At 54.2% G+C, this 18,069-nt stretch overlaps 9 non-coding genes across 9 annotated transcripts; 5 read left to right on the top strand and 4 right to left on the bottom strand.

Annotated features, from left to right (window-relative positions):
* Positions 1-2,315: 2,315 nt before the first annotated feature.
* TRNAE-UUC (transfer RNA glutamic acid (anticodon UUC)) lies at positions 2,316-2,387 on the bottom strand. The gene has a single exon. It is a non-coding gene; the product is annotated as a tRNA-Glu (tRNA).
* A 1,220-nt stretch (positions 2,388-3,607) lies between these two features.
* On the bottom strand, positions 3,608-3,690 carry TRNAS-GCU (transfer RNA serine (anticodon GCU)). Its single transcript has one exon. It is a non-coding gene; the product is annotated as a tRNA-Ser (tRNA).
* Positions 3,691-6,580: 2,890 nt separating this feature from the next.
* TRNAA-CGC (transfer RNA alanine (anticodon CGC)) lies at positions 6,581-6,653 on the top strand. Its single transcript has one exon. It is a non-coding gene; the product is annotated as a tRNA-Ala (tRNA).
* A 654-nt stretch (positions 6,654-7,307) lies between these two features.
* TRNAC-GCA (transfer RNA cysteine (anticodon GCA)) lies at positions 7,308-7,379 on the top strand. The gene has a single exon. It is a non-coding gene; the product is annotated as a tRNA-Cys (tRNA).
* A 458-nt stretch (positions 7,380-7,837) lies between these two features.
* On the top strand, positions 7,838-7,909 carry TRNAE-UUC (transfer RNA glutamic acid (anticodon UUC)). Its single transcript has one exon. It is a non-coding gene; the product is annotated as a tRNA-Glu (tRNA).
* A 932-nt stretch (positions 7,910-8,841) lies between these two features.
* On the top strand, positions 8,842-8,950 carry TRNAL-CAA (transfer RNA leucine (anticodon CAA)). Its single transcript has 2 exons — positions 8,842-8,879; positions 8,905-8,950. It is a non-coding gene; the product is annotated as a tRNA-Leu (tRNA).
* Positions 8,951-10,520: 1,570 nt separating this feature from the next.
* On the top strand, positions 10,521-10,602 carry TRNAS-GCU (transfer RNA serine (anticodon GCU)). Its single transcript has one exon. It is a non-coding gene; the product is annotated as a tRNA-Ser (tRNA).
* Positions 10,603-12,828: 2,226 nt separating this feature from the next.
* Positions 12,829-12,901, bottom strand: TRNAR-CCU (transfer RNA arginine (anticodon CCU)). The gene has a single exon. It is a non-coding gene; the product is annotated as a tRNA-Arg (tRNA).
* A 2,293-nt stretch (positions 12,902-15,194) lies between these two features.
* TRNAK-CUU (transfer RNA lysine (anticodon CUU)) lies at positions 15,195-15,267 on the bottom strand. The gene has a single exon. It is a non-coding gene; the product is annotated as a tRNA-Lys (tRNA).
* Positions 15,268-18,069: the final 2,802 nt, after the last annotated feature.

The raw sequence follows: 18,069 nt of genomic DNA, 5'->3' as shown, positions 1-18,069 counted from the left end.
GGAGACTGGGACCATGTGCCCAGCCCACAGTGCTGCTGCCAACCACTGGTCACCTGCATCAGTGGCCCAGCAGCCCCTCCCCCAAACCTGCTCCTGCTCAAGGCCCCCCTGAACCCACCCAGGCTCCTGCTCCTCTGACTTCTGCACTAGCCAGCCTACATCTCAGTGAGTCGCCCGTGGCCCCATCAGAGACGAGCTCGTGGCAGCGGCAGAGACGTCCCTGCAGCTGCCTGTGGGGTCTTTCCCAAAGGGACCCTCGTGGGCTGCTGGCTCAGCTGTTTAGAGCTTGATGCTAATAACGCCCAGGTCGTGGGTGCAAGCCCCATGCTGGCCACAGGGGTGTCTGGTTTGGTGACTTGCCTTTGTGTAGCTGCCTGCTATGGACAGGGAAGGAGAAAGAAGCCCTGGGAGGTGAAGCAGCTGGAGGGAAGCAAGGAGCAGAGTGTCAGCTGCCAGCCGAGAGTCACAGGTGCCCTCTGCCTCCTGGGACCACCCCTCCCTGAGCCACCAGCCCCCTGTCTCTCACTATGCGCCCCTTGGGGAGTCCACTCGCACTCCCATTGCCTGGCGGTGACAGAAGCGGTAGAGACAGGCCCCAGGGGGCAAAGTTGCCCCCCTGGGAAAGTGCCTGCTACACAGGGGAGAGGCAGCGGCTCCCTCCACATGGTCTCCAGCCAGCTCCCTGGGGATGGGGCCTTGGCTGCTTGCTGCTTCCTTGCTGGCCTAACAAGAGAGCTCTTTGCCCTGCCTCCATGAACTCCTCACAAAGCTGATTGGCTGGCTGAGAATGCCACTCAAGGGCACAATCGCTCAGCTCCCTGGCATGCCCTGAGTGATGGAGCTGACTGACGGGAGGTGTCAGAGGAGCAGGTCAGAAGCCCAGCCCCATCTCCTGTCACTGGAGAGATGGCCCTGTGCTGGGATATGAGAGTATCTCAGTGATGCTCCTCACAGCCCAGGAGAAGAAGGGGGCTCTGGGTGGAAAGAAACCAACTAAAGCAGGTCCCAGTGGGCATGAACTGGGCACCAGTTTGGCCCAGTTGAGTGAGGGGTGATTGGTGTCAAGGGCAGCGCTCAGGACTCGGAAACCTGCAAACTAAGGCCCCATTCCTGCCTCCCTTTCCGGGCTGATCCAGTGGCCGAAAGGGGCTGCGGCTGCAGCTGGCAGGGAAGAAGCTGGGAGGCAAGGTGCTGGCAGCAAGAGATTCCGGCTTCTCTTTGCCCTGGGTCTGCCGGCCGCCAGCCACCTCGACCAACCCTCAAACCAGCTGGACTAGCCAGCCCACGTCACAGTGAGTCGCTAGTGGCCCTGTCAGAGAATAGCCATTGGCAGCTGCAGAGACGTCCCTTCAGCTGCCTGAGGCGCCTTTCTTGAAAGGGCCACTGGTGAACTGCACTTTCCTAGGCCTGCTAGCTCAGTTGGTTAGAGCGTGGTGATCTGGCAGGGGGAGGCTCCAGCCTGTACAGCCCCAGTGGCTAAAAGGGCCTTGGCCTGGCTTCCTGTCCCCAAAAGCAGGGGAACTGATGCCCAAATTCCTGCTGCTGCAGTGGCTACCTCAAGGCACCAGCTGGGGGGCAGGCTCTGGAGCCCAAGCCACATGGGGAGACTCAATATGACCGGGAGGCCTGGAGCATGTGAGCCCTGCACAGAGGCTGCTGCTGGGGGCCTGCTTCAGTGGCCCAGCAGCTCAAGTTCCTCTGAACCAGCTTCTCCCCCTGGAGCCCCCCCCCCAGCGCTGCTGAGGCCCCTGACATGAGGCAGTGGGACCATCAGAGGAAGGTGCCAGCCTTAGCCCTTCCTCCCAGCCTCCTCCCCCTCCCAGGGTCTTTTGCAAGCCCCTCCCCAGTTCTACAGTCCCCACATAAAAACCAGAGAGTTTGTTCTTTCAAGGGAAAAGTCCTGATTGTGTTACCGGGGGGGGTGGGGGGGGGGGAGTGGGAAAGGGGGTGTGTTGGAGGGGAGACACAGAGGGCAAAAAATGAGGAGTAAAGTTAGTTGGAACCAAGGGGCTGGGTTTGAACTACTGCAGAAAAAAGGACTCTGCCCCTGGAGCTGCCCTGTCCTCTCCAGAGCCCTTAGGCTGGCACCGGGGAGGCCTGAGTCCAGGCAGTGCCCAGCCAAGGGGGAGGGAAGGGCTGGGGGATGTTCTGAAAGGCTGCTGGCACCATTAGACCCTTTTTTTAGCAGTGAGGGAGAGGTGGGAAAGGAGCCTGAGTTAACCTCTTGGGTCACAGCTGCTGTAACATGTGGCAATAAAGTTGACTAAGGCCATGAAAGTTGACTATGGAGTTGTTTGGTAAAAGTTGCCAGGGGCTTCCCTGACTGGGAATTGAACCCAGGCCACAGCAGTGAAAGTACTGGAGCCTAACCACTAGACCATCAGGGACACATAAAGCATGTTTCCTTGCTCACCTACACTAGCCTTTCACAGGCCATTTAATGTCCACTTCAGGATGCGGGGAGGGTCCATTCTCCCTTGCCCAGAGGGGACAAGAACAGCCAAATAGAACATCAAAGCAGCCAGACTGGGCCATGCCAGTTTGCCAGACCAAATAACTAGCCCCACCGCTCTGGAGTCTCTGCCTCTCATGGGCCTTCTCATCCTCAGGCTCCGCTTTGTCTCCAGACAGACCCTGATCTGCTGCAGCCACCTCCCTCCGGCTGTCACTTCTAGAGCAAAATGCATCCCCTTCATTCTGACTTTGCACTCCTGGGATTTTAGCACTCAGAGCTGCACCTGACACCAGCATTGGCTAGTGAGGGGTCTGAACAGCTTCTGCAGAGAGGGAGAGAGAGAGAGAGAGCCACTGTGGAGCATCCTTGTCAACTGTCTCAGAAAGCAGAGGAATGTAAATTCTTTGTCAGGTGGGACAGTGCCAGAGACAGAAATTCACCTTCTAACTGTTCCTTCTTCAACTTTTAGCTCCTTATTTAGCCCCTTTGAAGAAGCCAGATACACAGGAAGGGCTGATCACAACCCTCTGAAAATCAGCTTTCCATGGGTATCTGTAGCTGGCTCCAAGTCATGGGACTTGAAATCTCGTCTACCTCCCGAAACCAGGGAAGTGTCTCCCACCACTGCAGCCTCCTGAGGCTCTATGGCCCTGTCTGTACAGCAGGGACAGCAACACTCATAGCTCCACAGGAGGGCTCCTGGCCTAGCAATGTGGCCCCCTGAGCAGCCTCTGATGTTCCCTGCTTGAGCCCCAGAACCAGCCCTGAGTGACGGGGGCAGGGAGAGCAGCTCACACATGCCAAGGGGCTGGCCATGAGCCTGCAAGGCAGCAGTGACATCACAAGGAACTTTTGCAGAACCTCAGCTCATTGGCTGGGAGGCAGTGACCTCACAGAGGGACCATGACAACTGCCAGGCGGGACAGGCTGCAGGGATGGGGCATCTCAGAGACCCCCATGGCCTGGCTGCCTGGAATCTCCTTTGTGAAGTTTCCCCTTGAGGGCAGAAGGGATTGAGGGTCCCAGCTGGGAGTGTCTCTGTGGAGATTTCCCCTTTCCCAGGCTGCAGCAGGAGGGGCTGGGGCAGGCAGGGTTGCAGGAGGGGCTGGCACTGAACCTCTGAGAGAGGCAAGAGAAAGGGCTGCAAACACCCAATGAGGATGGGATTTGAACCCAATGTGTGCAGAGCACAATAGATTAGCAGTCCATCACCTTAACCACTCAGCCACCTCATCTGAGCTGGTAGGATTTGCTTCAAATCACCTGAAGTCAGCACTTCAGGGAACCTTTCTACCACTTGCTGACTGGCCAAGGACACCCAGGGCAGGAAGGTTTTGGCTTTTCACAATGTTCCCTGGGCTGTTGTACAAAGCTCAGTGCTGGTAACAAACCCAAACACCCCCTGGCTACATCTACCCTGCAAACTTCTTGCTCAAGAACTGTTTTGTGCAAAAGGTCTTGCCCAACAGTGTGTCCACACTGCCATGTGCTGTTGCACAAGAGAAGTGCTTTTCTCTAAAAACAGCCATGGCAGTGTGGACGCTCTCCTGTGCAGGAAAACTCTGATGGGCATTTTAGATATTCGGCTTTCTTGAGCAAGAAACCCCTGTTGCTGGTCCACACTGCCTCCTTGTGTACGACTTCTTGCACAAGAGGGCTTATTCCTCATGGGGAGAGCAATAACTTCTGTGCAAGAAGCCCTGTTGTCTGATGCTGCACTATACATTTACTTGCGCCAAAATGTGCCTTCAGTGTAGACGCTCTGCAAGTTTTTACACAAGAGCAGTTGCTCTAGCACAAAAAGCCTGCAGTGTAGACGTAGCCCTGCAGTGTAGACACAGTCTGAGAGACACGAGGAAAGGAAGTGGCCAGAGCCTCTCCCCAGCAGGCTGGCCCTCAACAGGATGGGCACGTCTACACAGCACCCTCACCTCGAAGTGAGCTGTGCAGTGTGAGCGGCTGCCCGGAACCCCAGGGGAAGGTCTGTGGGGAGTTTCCAAGGCAACAACAACTACAAAGTTTCATAATCTACACTCACGTGACTGTGATTTATTCCTCCACTAGCAAGTGTCTCTGGAGGGATGAGAAATGCAGGGCCCAGGTGCAGGGAGCCGGGTCACAGTCCTGGCTGAAGCCTGGCTACAGAGAGAAGAGGCCAATGCAAACAGCCCCATGGCAGTGAGGGAATCAGTACGTGGGTGGGTGAAGCTGGGGGCAGAGTTCAGCTCTAACTCACTAGGGGTGCGTCCCATAGCTCAGAATTATCAATGCGCCTATTTTGAAATAGCTTATTTTGTAATTTGGGGCTGGCTACACAGCACTTGGAAATAAATCCCCATGCAGGGACATCGGAATAGCGAGCCTGTTATAGCTTGAAATAAGGGGCTTGCTCTTGAGACGCGTCAGTGTGATATGAGCACCACGTCCTAAACCTCCGAGCTAGCCGACCCACAGGTGTGAGTCTCACAAGTAGACTCGCAGGGATGTTGTGGGCTCTGGAACAAGGTGGGTGAGGCAGCAAAGCATTTCACAGGCAGGGGAATTAGCTCAAGTGGTAGAGCGCTTGCTTAGCATGCGAGAGGCAGTGGGATCAATGCCCTCATTCTCCAATTACAGCTCTATCCTTTAATTTCAGTGGCCCTCTTCCTACCTCTTCTCCAAAAAGAGACAGACTCCCCAGCAATTGCCATGCTGCAAAGCAGAGAGTGGAGATGTCAAACTCACCAGCCCATGAGGCTCTGGGGTGTAATGGAAAGCATGTTGGACTTCTAAGCTGTAGTGGTTAAAGTGAGTCCAGCAAGACATTCAAAGATTGTGGGTTCAAGTCCCACCAGAGTCACTTTAGCTGCTTCCTAATTTCCAGGATGCAGCTTTTACAGACCAGTCAATCCTTAGGCTGACACTGGGGTGGGCTGGCATCCAGGCAATTCCCAGCAGACCCCAGTAAGGGTGGAGGGAAGGGCTGGTCCTTGGGGTTAGGGCTGGGGGTTGTTCTGAAAGGACCATTTTGTCCCTCCCTGTCACCTACTAGTGCTGAGCAACACTCAGGCTGTGACACGGCTGCCAAACATCCTGGACAGTTAATAATGAGCCAGACGGGTTTGTTGGCAGCTCAGTGTGCGGAGCCTTAGATGAAACATTTAAAGGTCCCTGGTTCAATCCCAGGCTTTGCCATGTCTCTCGGTGCAGCAGGGCCCTCTCTGCTCCCCTTATCATGCTCGTGCCCTGTGACATCCCCTCATCCACCCTCACAGCAGCCCATCTTTGCTTCTAAACCTCCCTCAGAGTGGCTACTTCTGCTTCCTTGGCTAAAGTCCCCTCCCCCTGTGCGTGTGGCTGGCAGGGATTGCTAGAGGGATCCATTTACATGTAGCTTCACTGAAACCCCCCTCATTGGCGTGCACCCAGGTCAGTCCATGTGTGTTAAAGGGCCTCAGGGAGCACAGACCAGAGGGATCCCCTCGACACACACACACAGTCCCAGCCCCAAGCCTCCCCCATATCCCAGATCCTGTGCTCTGACTTCTCTACCCTCCCACATCCTCACCCCTGCCCTGAGCCCCCCCCCCCCATTCTCACACACTCCCCAAATCCCTGCCGTGAGCCTCCCACACTCCACACTTTAATTTCTTACAGGTACTGTCCTATCACAACCCCTCCCCCAACTTCCTGCCTTGAGCCTCTCCCTCCCTCCTGCCCAGCCCAAGGGGTGGTGCCCAATAGAACAGGCCCTGTGAGAAATGTGTCACTTTCACCCCTGGGAGCAGCTCAGCCATGCAAAGGGGCTGCTTGGGGCAGGACATTAGCCCTGGAGGGCAGGGGTGGGTGTGGCAGTGACATCACAAGGGCCTTTTGCAGCCCCTCAGCTTATTGGCTAATGGAGGTTGGGAGGTGATGACCTCACAGAGAGTCCATGACAATGGCCAGGTGGGACAGGCTGCAGGGCAGGGGCTATCTCAGAGCCCCCCCCCCCCCCCCCCATGGCTTTGCTGCAGGGAGTCTCCTCGAGATCTGCCCTTGAGGCCTTTTTGGAGCCTTCTCCTTTCCCACGACTAACTGACCTAGAAGGCTGACGTCTCTGTGGAGAAGGGAAGAGCTTCCAAGAAGACCATTGTACATACAGCAGGGGAATTAGCTCAAGTGGTAGAGCGCTCGCTTCGCATGTGAGAGGTAGTGGGATCGATGCCCACATTCTCCAATGAGGGGACAAATTTCCAATTTTTCTTTTTGCCAGCCAGGGGGCTAAGTGGCTCCAGTATCCCCCTCCCCAGCCCCGGCCCCCACTTCCTACTTGCTCTCCCCAAAAGCCAGCCACGTTGGGGCAGAGAGCTGCTGGACACCAACCCTCCTGGGCCAGACAGTGGCAGGAGCACTGGAGGCAGGTTGCAGGTGGGGCAGAATTAGCTGCATTGGAAAAGTGCTGCCTTTGCGCATGAGAGGTAGCAGGATTTACTCCCATCTTCTCCCACCGGCTCGCTGGTGCTGAGGGGCCGGCCCCTTTCCTGCTGCCCCAACTCTTATTCCCACAATGCGCTTTGTGCAGGGGCCGCTGGTCTTTCTGCCAAGGTGCATGGCTGGGAGCCAGGACTCAGGACCCTTCCTAAAATATACAAATCCCCGCCCCCCACGACCCTCTGTTCCATTCACACGGTCTGGCTGCTACCCACATGGAGCTCAGGGGCCAGGTGGGTGACTTGCCTTGCAGCTGTGACAGCATCAGCCCCCTGCCACCCGCCTGCTCAGTGTGGAGACCAAGCCCAAGGGTGGCACCTAGGATGTGAGTTACACAAAAGCCTCTTGTCTCTTGTTCCTTGTCCAGTTTCCAACATTGGCTGCAGATGATAATTGCTGTGGGGGTGTAGCTCAGTGGTAGAGTGTTTGACTGCAGATCGAGTGGTCCTTGGTTCAAATCCAACTGCCCCCTTGGAAAATTTCCTTCTAGGGGAAATATTTTCCTTTCCAGTTCCATCACAATCTGGCTTTACATTGCTTGAGGTTCTTGACATTAATAAGAACCCTTAATGGAGAGCTACTCAACTTTGGAAGCCCAGGTGGCCACAATGAATGGCACTTAACCAGGATGGACAGGGCAGGTGTCCTGAGCTGGTGTATTCTAGAAGCTGAGAATGGGCGACGGGAGGGATCACTTAACAAATGTCTGTCCTGAGGATTCCCACTGGGCAATGAGATTGGCTGCTGTTGTGAGACAGGATCCTGGGCTAGTTGGGCAACTGGCATGGCCCTGTCTGGCTGCTTTGATGTTCTGTTTGGTTTCTGTTCTTGTCCCCTCTGGGCAATGGAAAATGGACCCATGTCCTGAAGGGGACAGAAAGTGGCCTGTGAAAGGCTAGTGTAGGTAAGGAAAAAAACCTTGTTTATGTGTCCCTGATGGTCTAGTGGTTAGGATTCAGCACTTTCACTGCTGAGGCTTGTGTTCAATTCCCAGTCAGGGAAACCAGCCTCAGTTTTCACCTGACATCTGCCAAGTCATTCATCTTACCTCATTGTTACAGCAGCTGTGACCCAAGAGGTTCACTCAGGGCCCCTTTCCCACCTCTCCCTCACTGCCAAGACAGCACCTGCCATTTTCACAAGCCCTTCAGAAGGGGCAGAGCTTGGTGACTCAAACTGCCCCTCCCCTCTCCCATGTGGGCAGCCCTGCAGGAAGCTCTGTGGCACACACAGCACTAGCCCAGCGCAGTGTCAGGTCGGCACAAGATCCATTGGTTCAGTTTGGTTGTTGAAGGAGACAACCCAGAACTGGCTCCAGCCCCCACTCAGTAACCTGGGGAAATGACCCACCAGGCCTGGGCCCCTCGGAGAGGCAACGATTCCCCACTGGCCAGGGCAGAGCCTCCCTCTGACACAGTCATGGAGCCTTCTCCCCCTGCTCCTGCCTCCCCCTTCACTCAGCTCTCACTGCTCGGTGCTGCCAGGGAGGGGCCTCACTGCGAGAGCCGCCTGGGCAGGTTCCTGCCACAGAGACACGTCCCAGAGCAGGACGGATGCTCAGACCGACACTGAGTGTTGCTCAGCGCTGGGGTGAGACAGGGAAGGACAAAAGGGTCTAACGGCGCCTGCAGCCTTTCAGAACAGCCCCCGGCCCCACCCCAAGTACCAACCCTGTTCAGGATCCCCAAGGGCACTGACACAGACTCCCTGGCACAGGACAATCCCAGGCTTCGCTTCTGCCGGCCAGAGTTTTCCTCTCTTCTGTTTCCTGTCAGCTCCCTGTAAAACACCTCACAACGGTAGATGAGGGTGAGTGGGGATAAACCCAGCTTTGCTGTAGAGCGGCTGTTAGGTGGGGAAAGAGAGGTGCTCCCTTTGCCTCCCGAGCAACTCACACATGTAAGAAAACTGCGGTTGAATATCTTCACACAGCTGTCAGGATGGCCGAGTGGTCTAAGGCGCCAGACTCAAGGTTCTGACTTTCCCTCAGTTGGGTGTTCTGGTCTCTGAATGGAGGCGTGGGTTCAAATCCCACTCCTGACATGGCTTCCTTTTTATATCTAGAGAAGTGACCCTATTTCAATGACTCCCCTGACATTGCAGGATCCCTTGCTCAGCATTTCTCTCAGGCTGCATCTACACAGCAGCGTTCCTTGGGAATAACGGCCATTATACTGCAATAACAATGGGAGCGTCTACACAGCAATTCCATTATTCCGACTTCTGTAACTCTCCATCCAGACCAGTGGTCTGAGGAGCCAGGAGGTTTCCAGGCTGCAGACAGACAAGCCCACAGGCAAAGACAAAGTGGAGTCGTTGGGACTTCAGCCCAGCAGGGTCTCCGTGTGGCTCCCAGACTTTTTGTTTCCCGTTTCCAGGGGCACACATTCAGCAACACTCACAGGCCCCACAGGAGGGGGCTGGTTTGATGCTTCACCCCACGGCCCAGCAACGAGCCCCCAAACTTCTCCTGTTCCAAGAGCCCAGTTTGCTGTGTGAATTTTGTGTGGCAGGTGACATCAGGCCTGGGCATTGGGATTATCTGCCAGTTCCCCTGGCCCTGGGACTTTGCTGTCTTCACGTCTGTGGTGGCCAAGTGGTCAAGGTGTTGGACTAGAAATCCAATAGGGTTTCCCTGAAGAAGTTCTAAGCCTGCTCATAGCGAGGCCTTTGCTTTGGTCAGTCCCCCTGCTAGTGTAACTCTTCTGCCAGGTAGTGCTGGCAGCAGCCAGGGCTGGGTTCGATGTCTAGGGGTTTCTCTTCATTCATCTCACACAAAAGTGGCTTGAGCCCCCACCCAGCAGCCTGGGAAATCCACCCCCCCGTCCGAGTACCTCGGGGAGGTGATGCTTCCCCACTTGCCAGCACAGAGTCTGAATGTAGAAAAGAAACTTTTAATGAAAGAGGGTGAGAAGTAACGTGGCATTCGCCTGGGAAAATACCACAAGCAGGGTTCAGAACCAACTCACAAATAAGTCTCGGCTGAAGTGGCTTGAGCAATGTCCTTTGCCAGCAATGTAAGTCCAGCAATTTACGTGTCCCATTCACATGCCCAAACTTTCTCTGTACCTCACTCCCAGTTGCTGCCCTTGCTCAGGGCAGATAAGAGCTCAGGTGTGATTTTCAGACCTCACCTCCCACTCTTGGAGGGAGTGGGCATAGGAGGCATCTCACCCTCTCCCCATGAGGAATAAACCCTCTTGTGCAAGAGCTCTTGCACAAGAAGGTAGTATGAATGGGCAACAGGGTTTTTTTCATGCAAGAAACCCCTATGGCTAAAATGGCCATCAGAGCTTTCTTGCACAAGAGAGTGTGCACACTGCCAGGGACATTCTTGCCTAAAAGCACATGGCAGTATGAACGTGCTGTTGCACAAGATGTTTTGCGCAAGAACTCCTGCACAAAACAGTTCTTGTGTAAGAAGCCTGCAGGGTAGATGTAACCAAGGGGTGTTTGGTTTGTTACCAGCACTGAGCTTTGTACAACAGCCCAGGGAACATTGTGAAAAGCCAAAACCTTCCAGCCCTGGGTGTCCCTGGCCAGCCTGCGAGTGGCACAAAAGTTCCTGGCCATGCTGGCTTTGGGTAGTTTGAAACAAACCCCCCCCAGCTCAGGTGAGATGGCCGAGTGGTTAAGGTGATGGACTGCTAATCCATTGTGCTCTGCACGCATGGGTTCAAATCCCATTCTTATCGGGTGTTAGCAGCTTTCTCTCTTGCCTCTCCCAGATCTCTCTTCAGTTCAGTGCCAGTCCCTCCTGTACCCCTGCCTGCCCCAGCCCCTCCCACTGCAGCCTGGGGAAAGGGGAAATCTTCACAGAGACACTCCCAGATGGGACCCTCAATCCCTTCTGCCCTCAAGGGGAAACCTCACAAAGGAGATTCCAGGCAGCCAGGCCATGGGGGTCTCTGAGATGCCCCAGCCCTGCAGCCTGTCCCACCTGGCTGTTGCCATGGTCCCTCTGTGAGGTCACTGCCTCCCAGCCAATGAGCTGAGGTGCTGCACAAGGCCCTTGTGATGTCACTGCTGCCTTGCAGGCTCATGTTGTGTCCCTGGCCAGCCCCTTGGCATGTGTGAGCTGCTCCCCCTCTGCCCCCTCACTCAGGGCTGGTTCTGGGGCTCACACAGGGAACATCAGAGGCTGCTCAGGGGGCCACATGCCCCCAAGGTCACCTTTTAAATGTCAGGGCAAGCCAGGATCTATCCCCTCCCTTCCCCAACACCCCACCCCTTTGCTGAGCCCCTGCCCTCCCCAAACCTTTCCATGGACTCTTGGTTACTAATGGACACTCGCCACTAATGACATAATCACACCCCAGCCATTTTGCTAGGGCTGCAGCTGGGGAGAAAAGTTTAATTTAAATCATTAAATGATTAAGCGTTTGAACTGTCTCATGTTAGTTGATCAAACTTCATTTTAAATAAAGGAAAACATTACGGCCAGCACAAAAGGTTTCGGTGCCGCACCCCTAGAGACTCTGCAACAAAGAAGACACATGAGAAGAACCCAACTTTCTGCCCCTCCCAGATCAGCAATGTCATCTACTTGGGGGAGAAGTTGCCCTGGACAAAGTAAGGTTTTGCAGGCACCTTTTGATAGCTCAGCTGGCAAAGCAGAGGACTATAGTGTGTGTTTGGCAAGTGATCTTTAGGTTGCTGGTTCAACTCTAGCTTGAAGGAACCTTTCTTTTCCCTCCAGCGTGGCCTTAGCAGAAGGCAACCAAGGTGGTTACCTTGGGTCCATGTCTTCAGAGCCCTGCACTGCAATTGACAAAACGATTGTGGGGAGGAGCTGCCAATCGCATTTCTTGGGCTGCGAAGGTTTTGTCCACACACAAAAGTTCTTTTGGAGCAATGGCCATTATTCCACAATAACAATGCAAGAGTCTGCACCGGAACCGGCAGTTTCCCACCACGTCTCACTTGAGAAGAGGTGACTTGTTCCCCTTCCTCTCATCTCACGTCTCCCTTGTCTCCGTTCCCTTCAAAGGTCTCCGCTGCTTCAGGACCTGCCTCCTCAGGGCGCTGCCCCTCTGCCACTGGGCTGGGAGCGGGAGACTCCACAGTCTCTGCACTTGGGCTGAGAAGTCTCACTGGGACTCGTCTGTTGATGGGTTAGTCAGCCCGATGGCCAGCCGGATCCATTCCGTAGCGCTGCCCGAGAGGGAGCTTTCCCAAGCTCCACTGGTATTTCCTGGGGCTTTGTGTAGGGGGATTGGGCTTGGCCATCTTCTCTGCTGGAAATGCCTCTTCCTTGGAAAGCAGCTCCCAGGAGTTCATGGAACTTCTTCTTCTCAGCTTGGGAAAGGGACAAGCAAGGGGCGACGGGACAGGGGTTTATGTGATGATGACAGGGGTGCAGAAAGCAAATAAGAAATTATTTTTTTGCCTACTTAAGAACCAGGGTGACAGAATGAAACTGGTAAGTAACCAAGTTAAAAAGGAAGCATTTTTGTGCTCAGTGGAACTCCTTGCCAGAGGATGTTGCAAAGGTGAAATCTACAAGGTGTAAGATCCACGTCTCCAAACCCCACCAGGCAAACTGCCCCATGGGCTTCGCCTAAACCATGCTCAGGGCCCGGGGATTTTCTGTCAGTTTGCTAGACCAAATAACTAGCCCCCCGCCCACCCTGCTCTGGAATCACTGCCTCTCATGGGCCTTCTCATCCTTAGGCTCCGCTTTGTCTCCAGACAGACCCTGCTCTGCTACAGCCACCTCCATCTGGCTGTCACTCCTGGAGCAAAATGTTCCCTACATTCTGACTTTGGATACCTGGGCGTTTAGCACTCACACCAGCATTGGCTATTGAGGGGCCTGAACAGGTTCTGTGGAGCAAGGGAGAGAGCCACTTGGGAGCATCCTTACAGACTGTCTCAGAGAGCAGAAGAAGGTAAGCTCTTTGGCAGTGAGAGAAAACTGTCACCCCAGGTGTGACTTGAACCCACAACCCCTGGCTTAGGAGGCCAGTGCCTTATCCATTAGGCCACTGGGGCACACAGAAGGCAACCCCAGAGACAGAAATTCACCCTTCTAAATGGCCCTTTTTCAACTTTTTGCTCCTGATGAAACCCCTTTGAAGAAGCCAGATACACAGGAAGGGCTGATCACACCCCCCTGAAAATCAGCTTTCCATGGGTATCTGTAGCTGGCTCTGAGTCATGGGCCTTGACATCTCATCTCCCTCCCGAAACCAGGGAAGTGTCTCATCAGGGAGCCGCACTGGTGCTCACACTGCTCCTGGGGAAGGGAATGGGTCCCACGCTGGGTGGGGAATGGCTGGTTGTTACTGAAGGGGAAGGATAAAACACAGCTATATTGCCGAGGGCGCGGGAAGCCAGCCTGGTGACGCCCTGGGGGAGCTCTGCAATGTGACCCTGGCTCCCAAGGCAGCAAGTGCAGAATCTCCCTCGGCAAGCGCAAGAGGCTCCGAGTGGCCTGGTCTGAATCGGGCTGGACGGCCCCACTGCTGGAGTGTCTGAGCCAGACACTAGAGTTACAGGCACGTCTCTCGCACCCAGAGAGGTCCTGTCACAAGCTCCCTGCCACTCCCATCATGCAACAGGGGCAGGTCCAGCCTGTTCTGTGAAAGCTGCTCTGGAAATCAGAGAGCAGCTAAGAGCGACTGCAGTGGGATTCAAACCCAGAACTGTTGAATGATTGGCCTAACGCACACCAAGCACCACTGCTTAGACACCCAACATGCTTTCTGCTATGCCACGGAGCTCCAAAGTTGTGGGCTCTGGAACAAGGTGAGTGGGGCAAGTGAGTCTTTTGCAAGCAGCAGAATTAGCTCAAGTGGTAGAGTGCTTGCTTAGTATATGAGTGGCAGTGGGGTTGATACCCATGTTCTCCAACTGCAGCTCAGTTCTTATGCCTTATTTTAAGTGTTAGGGTCTCAGTGGCCCCCTCCCTCTTCCTACCTGCTTTCCCAAAAGAGACAGACCTGGCTCCCCTTTCTTTTCCCCCAGCAATTGCCATGTTGCAAAGCAGAGAGTGGTGATATCCAGCTCTACAAGGCATCAGGCTCTGTGGTGCAATGGAAAGCATGTTGGACTTTTAAGCTGTAGTGAATAATATGAGCCTAGCTAGTTATTCAAAAGTTGTGGGTTCAAGTTCCATGAGTGTCACTTTAACTCATTTCCAGGGCACCTTTTACAGGCCAGGCAATCCTTAGGCTGACATGGGGGTGGGCTTGAGTCCAGATAGTTCCCAGCAGACCCCAGTGAGGGCGGAGGGAAGGGCTGGTCCTTGGGGCTGAGGCTGGGGGTGGTTCTGAAAGGCTGCAGGTGCCGTTAGACCATTTTGTCCTTCCCTGTCTCCTACCAGTGCTGAGCAACACTCAGGCTCTGTCTACACTGCACTGCTCTTCTGGAAAAACCTACGCAAATTTTGAAACTCAATTTGTGCAGCTTTTTCTTCTCCTTTTTTTGGAAGAGGCTTTTCTAACATTTGGCCTGTGGACACTGGGCAAGTCACACAAGGGAGGCACCAGGCAGAGCCGGCCCAATACACCAGCCTTCCAGGGCAGGGGAGGCCAAGCCACAAGCCTCCAGCAGCTGCCTGGCCTGATTCATCTCCCTTCCCCAGGGTGGCACCAAGGGGCATTCTCAACTGATGTCACCCCCCACTCTGTCACGTGGGAGTTGGGCTCATCGACAGGTTGGTCAGCAGCAGCTGCACGTACCTGGGCACCCAGGGGAGCAGCAATAAGAGCAGAACCTGCATTTCAAATCAGGGACCTTTTGCATGTTAGGCAACTGTGATAACCACAGAAACAGAAACATACTTTGGCTCTGGTGGAACTTGAATGACAGTTCTCGTTAGGCAAACATGATAACCACTACACCACAGAAACACATTTCAAGGCATGGAACTTGTCTGACTATTCTGTTCCTGGCTCTTTCTAACACCCTGCTCTGCAGGGGAGGGGAATGCACCTTGTGAACACTCAACCTCTTGTTCTCAGGGAAGCGCCTAACCTGAGCTGCCAGCTCCTCATTTCCTCACCAGCCCCTTGAGATTTGTAGCTCAAAGCTGGAACTGCTGTGGCAGGAGGTGAAGCTACCAGGGGACAATCAGCAGGTGGAGAGTTATTTTTCTCCTCCCTGGGCTGATGTAGCTAGAACTGAGGAGAAGAAAATCCTCTTCCCTTCTCCTCAGAAGATGGGAATTGCAGTTGGTTCTCCTAAAGCTGGACCCCAGGACTAGACTTTTTCTTTCCAAAGCCTTGGTGAAAACTGAGAGCCAATTGCTTGCAGACTGAGAATGTGAGTTGAAGAAGAGCATCGCCCAGCATGGGGCTTGAACTCATGACCCTGAGATTAAGAGTCTCACACTCTACCAACTGAGCTAGCGAGGATGTATGCAACAAACCTTCTCACACCCCCATCACAGCATAGAACAAGCCAAGTGTTCTCAAGTGCCTGACTCAAGGCTCTTTCTTGCCCCTAATGTGGGGTTCTGGTCTGTGAGGAGGTTTAAGCTCAAATCCCCCTCCTGACACACCCACATCTTTCCCCACAAGGAACGGCCCCATTTCCATCTCTCCAGTGACAGGTGAAGGGGCCGGGTTCAGGGTTTCTTTTAGTGCAGCAGCAAGGGGAGATGGAGGGAATTCAAGACCCTTTGCAAGCTTTGTTCTCATGGCACCAAGTGTGACAGGAGGGGTGTGAGCTGGGGATCCTGCCCCCCACAAGGGGCATTTGATTGCACCCAGGGGCAGCAAGAATTCAGGCCCTCAGGCCAATGTTTGGGGACAACGTGTGAGCCCTTCCATGAGCATTTTCTCCTCCCACTGGGGAAGGCAGCTGGGCAGGACCAGTCTGCAGCCCACGTCCCTTTCAGCCCCAGGTGCAGGAGGTAACAGAGAGGGAAGGAAAGTCCATGGCCAGAGCCTCCTCCCAGCAGTCTGGCCCTGCGCAGAGTCTGTGCATGATGGAGCCTCCCCCAGCAGGATTCTGGCCTGTTCTCTGCAAAATGCTCAGCTGGTACATTTACTGCAGGAACGAGTGGGATCCATGCGCCCTGTTCCCCAGTGACAAGTGTGTGTCCTCTCCCCCCTTTCCATAGACACAGTAGGCCAGGGGGCTAAGCACAGTAGGCCAGGGGGCTAACACCCTTCCTGTTTGACCTCCTATGAAGTTGTGGTGAAAAGCGACTGGGCCCCAGCCCTCCTGGGCCTGGCCATGGCAGAAGCACTGACTGGAGACACGTTGCTGGTGGAGCAGAATTAGCTTAACTGGAAAAGTGCAGCTGACCCAGGGATCTGGACCAAGAGCTGTCCTCGTGTTTTTTGCTGTAAAACGTTGCTTCTTGGCTGTTTGGCTAAGACTGAGTGATTCCTGCGTCTCAGAGAGGATAAAAAGCAGTGAGAGGGAGACCTTGGCTGCAGGATCCACTTGTGCCCATTTTCCGAGAGCAAAGTAGAACCTTGCTGCTTCCTCCCCACATCGCATTGGCTGGGAATTAAAGCCAGATCAACTTGTTGGAAAGCAGCTATGTTCACCACTACACGACCAATGCATGCGGCTGCAGCTTGTGGGAAAATTAGGGAGGTGGGAAAGTGGCTGCTCTGCATCACCCGGGGATCCGGCCCAAGAGCTGTCCTTGTGTTTTTTGCCGTAAAGCGTTGCTTCTTGGCCATTTGGCTAAGCCTGAGCATTTCCTGCCTCTCAGAGAGCCATGTCACAGGCACAAGCCCCCTCTGGCCCTCCAGGGACACGTCCCAAGACCAAGCAAAGAGCAGCAAATGCCAGGCACTGTCATGGTCTGGGCCACAGATAAAGTCCCTCTTGGAGCTGTGGTTGAAGGAGGAGTCTCTGCAGGCCCTGCAGTGCAGGTGGTGGAATGCGGACATTTATGGCCCAGTGGCTGATGGCCATATATGCGAGGTACCACCTGCTCCTGCAGACAGTGCTGCCAGGTGCTAAGTTCCCAACACTGGGCTGAACCATACAACCACTGCTGGGTGTAACTCAGTGGTAGTGTTTGAGTGCCGATTGTAGAGGTCCTTGGTCCAATGTCAAGTGCCCCCTTAATAAGTTGATTATCCTAAGTGAAACATTTGCACCTCCAGGTGTGTCAGTCATGGATTCCTATTGTACAGGGATTCTTAAAATGTCAGCAAACCCCTCGTGTGTTCTTGTGCCAATGCATGTAAACCAGGCAGACGGGTCCCTCAACTGAAACAAGTTCAAACCTGCTGGGTGTCTGGTTTCTATTCCCATCAGTTGAGCAAGGCTGAGATCTGAATGCCCATTGGCTGTTCTGTACAGAAGAACAAGAACCACGTCCAGCTGGAGAGGAATTGCTGTGATCAATCTTCTGGAACTTGATTCAGCCAGTCTAACTAAGACTCACTAAATCAAACCCAGAGGGCACTCCCACCAGCATCCTGCACTTCTGCTCTTTGCTCCCTTTGGCTTCCTGCTGTGGGGACATGGCCAAGCTCAGCTGAAGGAAGCCGACTCCAGGTACATATTGAGGATGGTAGGAAAAGCAGGCACATTGGTCAGGCACCGCTGGTTTCAAACACACTCAGCCTCACCTACAGCTGGGAGGCAGTTTGCAGTGAGCTGAAAAGAAACTGGCTGTCTGAACCAAGGCTCAGGATATTTCTGGTTCCAGATGTGCAAACAGCTGGCAGCCAAGCTTGTTGCCATTGTTAGGAGTGTGACCAAAACACAGGCCTTACTGCGAGCAGGATTCATGCCTGCACAATGAAACACTTTTGGATTTCTAAGCCAACTGCTTAACCACTTGGCCATCATTACTACGGGAAAGCTTCACCTATATTTATCTGTGAACAAAAAAATTGTTGCTTGATCTTTGGCCAACTCAGATTGCTACAGGGCAAAGAAATTCTCTCTTAATTCTGTGCCCTCAGGAAGGGACCAACCTAAAGGAGGCCGGGCCCCCACCTGGGGTCTCCAACCCAAACTGTGAGACCCAAGGGCTTACAATCCAGATGATCAGTGTTTGCTGCACTTTTCCCTCCCCTGAGCAACGCTAAATCTCAAGGCCAACTCCACAGTCCCAGCGGCTGGGGGAGATGTGCATGTTAGAGCCTCTGCCCACTGAGCTGTAGCCTTCTGTGCCCAGGGAAGCAGACACTGCCAGGGGAAATGGGAAATGGCTGCAGTTTGGGAGTCAAAGGTGTTGT

This window comes from Pelodiscus sinensis, chromosome 31, assembly GCF_049634645.1.
Source record: "Pelodiscus sinensis isolate JC-2024 chromosome 31, ASM4963464v1, whole genome shotgun sequence".
NCBI classification, from domain to species: Eukaryota; Metazoa; Chordata; order Testudines; family Trionychidae; genus Pelodiscus; species Pelodiscus sinensis.
Note: the sequence above shows the minus strand (reverse complement) of the source record. Positions and strands in the feature narration are given on the sequence as shown.